Source organism: Gavialis gangeticus, unplaced genomic scaffold (assembly GCF_001723915.1).
Source record: "Gavialis gangeticus isolate Ggan-Ray unplaced genomic scaffold, GavGan_comp1, whole genome shotgun sequence".
Taxonomy (NCBI): domain Eukaryota; kingdom Metazoa; phylum Chordata; order Crocodylia; family Gavialidae; genus Gavialis; species Gavialis gangeticus.
This window is the reverse complement of record NW_017728996.1, coordinates 49,058,059-49,066,023: the sequence shown is the minus strand read 5'-3', so window position 1 is coordinate 49,066,023 and position 7,965 is coordinate 49,058,059. Positions and strand designations below refer to the sequence as shown.

At 47.4% G+C, this 7,965-nt stretch overlaps 1 protein-coding gene across 2 annotated transcripts in view; it reads right to left on the bottom strand.

Annotated features, from left to right (window-relative positions):
- Nucleotides 1-4,770, bottom strand: part of SCAMP5 (secretory carrier membrane protein 5) — a 37,655-nt gene extending 32,885 nt beyond the window's left edge. For both annotated transcript variants that reach the window (XM_019504468.1, XM_019504467.1), the window contains exon 1: nt 4,686-4,770. The gene's annotated coding sequence lies outside the window, so the exon portion shown is untranslated. The remainder of the gene's footprint in view (nt 1-4,685) is intronic.
- Between the last annotated feature and the right edge of the window lie 3,195 nt (nt 4,771-7,965).

Sequence of the window (7,965 nt, the reverse complement as noted above, 5' to 3'; positions counted from 1 at the left end):
GGGGGGGGGGGGACACGGAAATCACCTCTGGTAAAACAAACACTCCTCAGATGCCCAAAATAACTCACCTTCAAGGACAGTGCTATAATAAGGCACGGTTATATTTCTCTGTATGCTCTCTACCAGGCACACACCCCTGCAGCATTTATACACAGACCTGTAATCACAACACCTGGTGACATCAGTACAGAGTAAGCCCACTAGCTCCAGAGGCCTAAAGCATGTGCAGCAGTTAAAGTGCTGGCTGGAGTCTGATGAGCAAAAGAAGATTCAGCAATGTGGGACAGGGATAGGCTTAGTCTTAGCTCCTACTCAAGTGACCTACATCTATACTGCAGTCTATTTCAAGGAGAGGAGATCAGGCTGGAGTGCACGAGAGGCATACCTGAAACACTGACCCAACTGCGCTGTAATCTACAGAAGAGAACATGCTGCTCAGCAAGGAGCAAAGGAAGGGCTTGATAAAAACAGCTAGCTCTGTTGTGTGGCATGTAGCTATACTGCAGACCCAGACCCATGTTTGCATTCTCCTAAAGAAGAGTCAAACCCAACCCCAAATGGATTGAAACCTTGATCTGGATCCAATGTGGCACAGAGCCCTGTCTGTCAGCCTTTCCTAGCAACTCAAGGAAACTCCACGCATAATTTAAAAGCAATGATGTCCAACTGGTGGCTCATGGGCCACATGTGGCTCATGATCGGTTATTCTGTGGTGACAGCAGGAACAACTGCCAACAGCTGCTACCAGAGGCTCTGGGCTTCCCCTCACTCTGGCTTTTGCTTCTGGCACAGCATGGTACAGTGACATCAGTACAGAGTAAGCCCACTAGCTCCAAAGGCCTAAAGCATGTGCACCAATTAAAGTGCTGGCTGGAGTCTGATGAGCAAAAGAAGATTCAGCAATGTGAGACAGGGATAGGCTTAGTCTTATGTTCCTACTCAAGTGACCTACATCTATACTGAGCCATCAAGTCTGCAGTACCAGCAAAACCCATGGCACAGGACACTGGTGAGGTACAGCAGCAGAGCCCATGTCCAGGGGGAAGGGGCATCTGCATGGGACAGCCATGGAGGAGGGATGGAAAGTGCCCATGTGTTTGGTGCGGAGAGAGAGGAGAAGGGTTGCTTGTGGGTCCGGTGCAACAGTAGGTCTCATATTGAGATCCTGAGTCAGTAAACTTGGGTCAGTTGAGCAGATGATGTGAAAGAAAGCTTGAGTCACTGGGAATGTAGCGACTTAAATGCATAAGTCTAGGGACCGAGATGGCCTCACTTGCCCAACCATGCAATTCAAAGTAGTAATCTTTCAGGAAGTCAAAAGGCATTTTAGAACAGTAGGACTACACAGGTATCTAGAAGTTTTTAGAAATCAGTATTGCCACTGTGAATTGCATTTAGGCAAGACAGCATTTAGTGGAGCAGTGATGTAATATGATCTTTGTGGCCAACACTGTCAGACAGGGGGGTAGCCACATATATTTTGAGTTTTGTTTATAACTACAGAGCTGTGCATTAACTTCATCCTGGCAGCACCCCAGGTCAAACGGTCCAGCTCCCACAGCCTCCTCATATATACATTAAGAAAAGTATATAAAAGAAAAATATACAGAACCCTACTGAAGCCTGCCCAGAAGCCATCAAGGCTTAAGGAGATCACATCCTGGGGACAGGAAAAACACTAAAAAATAGTACTGTTGTTTACTCCAGCTGGAGGTTTTGAACAGGTAACCCAGTTCTTATGACTGATGGTGCCAAAGGCTACTGGCAGGCCTGTAAGAGTTAGACCTGTATCTACTCCAGGGGTGGGCAATTATTTCAGCTGGAGAGCTACTTAACAAGTTTTGGCAAGCTGTCGAGGACTGCAAGAGTAGCTTCATCCCTTGACAGGTGCCCTGCCCCCTCGTTGCCATCTTGGGACCAGAAGTCCTGCCCCCCAACCCAACCTTTGCCACTAGAAGTCCCTCCCCCTTGCCCCTGGAAGTACTCCTTTTGGGAATGGAGTTTGCCACCCTGGAACCAGAAAGAAAAAAGAAAATTACACACTAAAAATCAAGTATCCACAATAACATATTTTAATTTTATTTAAAAAAAATATTTTTCTCCTGATTTGTGTGCATTTGCATAGTGATAGAGGTGATTGCATAATAGCTCAAAACCAAGTCTTATTCTTATATATTGCAAGGGGGTATGGGGCTTGTGGGGGGCTATGGGTACGTATGTGTGTGTGCGCGCATGTGGGGTGTGCGAGAGAGCATGGAGGTGTGGGGGAGTGCATGTGGGGTGGGGTTTGTGGTTATAGTGAGGTGTACATGGGAGCCCCCTCACATGCACCCCCACCCCACAACAGCCTGGAGCCCACATGCCCTGTGGCGCCTCCCTGCTGCCACCAGCAGTGCGCAGCCCTAGCCTGCCCTGGATTTAATACTGACAACATTGCCCACCCTGGACCACCTGTGCCTCAGATTTGTGCATCAAAAATGAAGAGCAATATGGAATGCATTTAGGAAACAAGGGCCAGAAATAGAAGCGTTTGACATCAAGGGCCACATCCAGATGAACACAGACATTTCTTTTCCCAGGGGAATGCCTGTACCATGCACACTCTAGTGCATGGCAGGTTACCTCAGATGGGGTAGGGGAGGCTGGGGCCAGCTACTATGCTGGCCCCAGTAGCCTCACCTGGGGTTCTGGGGGCCTTCCAGGACTGCAGCAGGAAACCTGGCCACCAGCCAGAGCATGGTTCTGGCCAGCCAGGCTCCGTGTTGGGTAGCACATGTTGCTGCCGTGTGCACCACCCCGCATTTTTTTGGTGTGGGTTTTTTTTGTTTTTTTTTACTCCGGGATGGTCTGCAGCACCACATACAGGCAACCCACACTTAGCACTCCCTGAAAAACTGAGCATTAAGCAAAACCAAAAGTATGACAACCCAAGATGGCAACTGCAATTGTTTTTAATGACTCAAGATGGTGCACATTATAACAAAGCTTGCTGAGCACCAAGTGAAATCAGGTATCAATTTAAAACGAGCATTATAGCAAAACAGCGTTAAGCAGGGGTTGCCTGTACTGCACATCTGAGCTCATCTGGATATGGCTCAGGAGGGTAAAAGGAAAGGTTGGAGACTGGAGATACATGCAGTGGCTGGGCATTTTTGCCAAGATATGCAGGTGAGACTTTGCTATGTGCCCAATTTGGGAAACATCAAACAGCTGAGCACATTTGTCATCAGTAAGATCTGGGATTGCTCAGCAACTCTTAAAATCAGCCCCCAAGATGGCTCAAATGGAGCCAGCAATCACTGAAGAACAAAGGATTAACATGCACATGTTTGCAAGATTACAGCCAAATTAAAGACATTACAAAAGTCTTTAATGATCAAATACAACTTTTGGGCCTAATCTGTCAGTGCTGCTTTAATGGAGATGAAGCCAGCCATAAGCAGCCATTGAAACCAGGTCTATTATCCTTTCACTTGAATGCCCAGGATAACTACGAAAGTACCACTCAGCTTGGTCAATTACTTCATCAAAGCTTATTGCTTCTGGTGGAGATGACTACTAATATAAACAGTGGAAAGTAAAGAATACATCACACATCAGGTGAAACCCTGGTCCTAACAGAATCAGAGGGTGCATTGCCATTGATTTCATTGGAAACATCTGGCCTCTTAAGAAGAAAGAAAGAAAGAAAGCATGGACACTCTGTTTATGCAAAAAAAATCACCCACTTCTGCCTGCAGATCAACTGCATATGCCCTCCACATTCCTGGTATCAAGGCCATGATTTTTTCCTATATAGCTGGTCAAGGCCATGACTTTTTCCTATATAGCTGGTCAAGGCCATGACTTTTTCCTATATAGCTGATGCCCTAAATAAAAAAAGAGCTTCCTGCCTGGATCATTGATATTTCTCTGACATGACTAATACAAAATAAACAAAAAACCAACAGAACACCAGCTTACATAGGGTCTTACTAGGGCTTGGTTTTATAGAGTGTCATTTTTAGCCATTTCTCCCAGCTGAGGAAACAAATGTAAGCAAGCAGAAGACAGTGAGCAAAAAGCACCAAGGGAAGAGGAGAATACCACTCTCCCCACACCCACCCCTTTACACATGGGTTATAGGATCCATTTTTCACAGGAATACTCAACTCCTCTCTCTCCTGCAGGAACAAAGTGTAAATCACTGGGCTCCAACCCTGGCTTCCACATGCCACAGGCACAGACAGCCCCAGTGTGCTCCCACTGAAGGAAGCCCATTCACTCACCTACCACTTTGGGCAGGAATTCTCCCTTGCATATTCATCACAGCTGAGGCCAAGGGCCGGTTCTCCAGCACCCCCGAGCACTGTCTGTCACCCAGGCTTTGAACACATCTCCTTAGAAAGAGAGGGATCCTGAACAAGAACTGCTCTTCTGAACCCACCGCACTTCCGTTGGAGAGGCAGGATCTCAGCTGGCGCCCATCTCCCCTGGGCGAACACAGACCACATAGGGCCGGCCTAAGGCGCCGGCCAACAGCGCTGGGCACGACCGTGCCACTGGGGGGGGGGAGCAACCAGGCCTCCCCGAGGACGCGCACGCATGCACTCCGGGAGAGAGCAGTCCCCCGTGCACACGTAGGGCCCCGGCAGGCTCCCCTCATACGCACCGCCGCGGGCCGCAAGGCCCCAAGCGGGACTCACCTTCCGGCGGCGGCGCAGAGGCCCGAGGGCCCCGTGGCTCCCGCTCGGCTCCGCGCCCAGCGCCTCCTGCTGCAGCGGCCACCGCTCTCGCGAGACTTCGCGCCTGCCTGCCCCCGTTATGGGTGGTGCCCGCGCTCTCGCGAGAGGCGGAGCCGCTGGCCGCTGGCCGTGGTGCTGCGGCCGGGGCGGCGCGGAGTAGAGCCGCTGTCCGCCCTGTAGCGGAGCTCCCACCGCCCCCAGGGCACGTGCCTGCCCCTCCGTGCCCCTGGCCCTCGTGCCCCAGGCAGGGGCGGCCGGCTCCGCTTGTCCATCGGCACAAAGGCTTCCAAGGACTTGGGAGCAACGTGACCGTAGACATGGCACCCATCGCTCACAGTCGAACACCCACCCTGCGCTGTAAGGCCTGGCATCGTCCTTTCGGCCTGACTTAGGACCGCCGGTGACACCCTGGGAGCAGGGACGGTGCTCGCACCACCATCCCTGGCAGGCCCTGCCTGGTGGCTTTTATGCGAGCAGTTGCCTGGACGCAGAGAAGAACAGCTGGAACCGGAGGGCATTTGATAATCCCCCCTCACCCCCGCACACGCATGCCTGATAGGGACGCCTGCCATCCCAAGTGCTGCACAGCACAATTTAACTCATTTCCAATACAGTTAAAACTCCTTGGCTGAGAGAAGAAAATAGCAGGCATGACAAATAACACACCCAGCATGAGAGGCTGCGCAAACATGGTACTTCCTGCCTTATTGCTTGTTTATCATCTGGATGCAATAAAGGAAAAAGTAATGAAGAAGTGCTTATGCTCTGCAAAGGCTGTTGGTAAAATAATAGGCTGCATGGGTGTTATGTTTCCACTGTCACAGGCCAGGGTGCATGCTATTTACCATTTTACATAAGCTAGGTCAGATGAGGTCAGTACTTCACTGAGAAACAGCCTACGAAAAGGCAGGGTGATGGTAATACAGTCAGCAGCCTTTTCCTTCTGAATTAATACCAAAGCTGTGCCTGTGTCTAACTCTAGAAACTATAGCCCTGTTAATTTTGCAACATTTGCAATGAGAGGTAGCAATTAAGACCTCACTTCTCACAGTCATTAAAGATCCCATGGGAGTTCTTGCAAGAGCAGAGTGTTAGCCTCTGTCCTTGCCAGCTCCTAACCTAGCCTCTGCTATAATCATCATCCACTTATTTATTGTATAGGAACCTGTTGTTCAAGTCACTGAACATACATATAATGTAAAGTTGGTCCCTGCTCAAAGGAGTTTATAATCTAGATGTATGATGCAAGGCAATGGGAGGACACAATGCACAGAATAGGAGGAGCACAAAGTAACAGTGACCTAAGTAGCTTCTTCTGAGCAGAGGATTCTTCTCCATTTTAAAATCCAAGGCTGGTCTTGGGTACACTGATATAAATATGGAGTAAACTTGACTGTCTTCAGTGAAGCTACTCTGGATTTCCAGTACTGTGAGGAGTATGCTCCTACTTCACCTACTAAGGACAAAAAAAATTAACTTTAGCCAAACACAGCTCTTCTTATCCCCAGTTCTGTCCCCACTGGCACAGAAGCAACCAAGCCTCCCTGGTTTGTAAAAAGAGCTGTCGTGCAGTTGTTGGGGAGGTAGCTACTGCTGACCAAGCAACAATTGAAAACCAAGGGAGTTGGTTGGGCATTTGCAGGAAGTTCTCAATGTGTAGGAGCTACTCAATAAATCTAGAGGACAAGATGAACAAATATCAGAGTAAGAGATCATACAGAGGTTCATGTGTATGTAGGAAAAGGAGAATGGCACTCTGGGATAGGCACTTGTCTGAGGTGGTTAGGAATAGCATGTCCTATATTTGTACAGGAGGTTGAACTAGATAATACTTGAGGTCCTTTCCAACCATTAGATCCTATGATTCCTGACTAGGACCCTATATTTTAATTTGGGATTGCCCCCAGTTGGAGAAAACTTGCTAGAAGGCATCACTTAAGAAACATGACCATTACTGCAGTGCAATTAGGAATATTTCAGCAGACTTTGATACTCAATGAGAACAGGGCTAGGTTCATTGACAGAATATGTTAGATTTCACATTGCAGGTCCTGCAACAACCCCTCTAGAATGGGAGGGGAGGAAAAGCTCATTGGGTTGCCTTCCCTCCAAGGGACCTGGAATCTCTAGTTGTGTATGCTTATCCTTGGAGTTTATGGAATAAAGCAGTAGTCATAGCATGAAATTCTAGCCCTGTTGAAATATTTGGGCTATTAACTACTGACTATAATGGGGCTAGCATATCACTCATTGTTGCCTATTTCATCTTTGCTTGATTAACAGGTTATATTGCTGTAAATGGAAGAAGGATTTTCTTTCCTTTAAGTAGACCAAACTTGGAAAAACAGATTAATGTCTTAAATTATTTGCAAGCTACAAAAATGGCAACAAAAGTCTTAAAAATAGACAGCATCCTCCCCTGTGTCTCTACACCACAGTTTTAAAAAGAAGTATCTTGTTCATCTCAGGAACAACCCTCATGAGTTTAGCTCAGCATCATCTTTTCTCTCCTCCTTTTGCAATGAAAACTTTTATCCTAAAAGTGAATTAGCCCAGTGAAGTTGGTAAATAAAATATTATTACACATATACTATCCATTTAGGTCAGATCATACAGCACTGATCAGTTTAATTAGCCTTCCTTATATCACTGACAACCTTCCTTATATCACTGACAGCTCTACAGATCATGAATCTATAATGAAAGTTGCCTTGCTCTCACTGCTTGGCTTACTGAAATTAGAAGGGACTGTTTCATTTTTTTAATGCCCCTCTCTTCAAATCTGAGATCCAAGATTCTTGGACAGCCCAAAAATGTTTAAATCCTATAAGCTGATTTAAAAAATATTATCAATTTGGATCAGGGTTGTCACAGGCCGGCTAGGCACTGTGAGTGTATCATCCATTAGGCTGCTGGGTTTGGGATCGAGGAGGCAAGCTGGGAGTAAAGTAAAGGCAAATTTACTTATAGCTTAGTTAACAGAAAGGTTAATGCAACAAACAAATAGTAAAATAATAAAGAGCTAATAGTAAATAATAAAAACAGATAGACAAAATGACAAAGAGTTCCCACATGGAGTTGGCAACTTATCGGCAGTCCCTTTATGCCAGGTGCGCACCAACTTGTTCCAGCAAAGTCAAGCGTCCCTGATCAATGCTGTCTGAGGGGTCACCAGGAAGGTCCCTTGGTCAGGATCTGGTCCTTGCTGACACTGGGAGTACAGCGATGGTCCTTCTGTCCC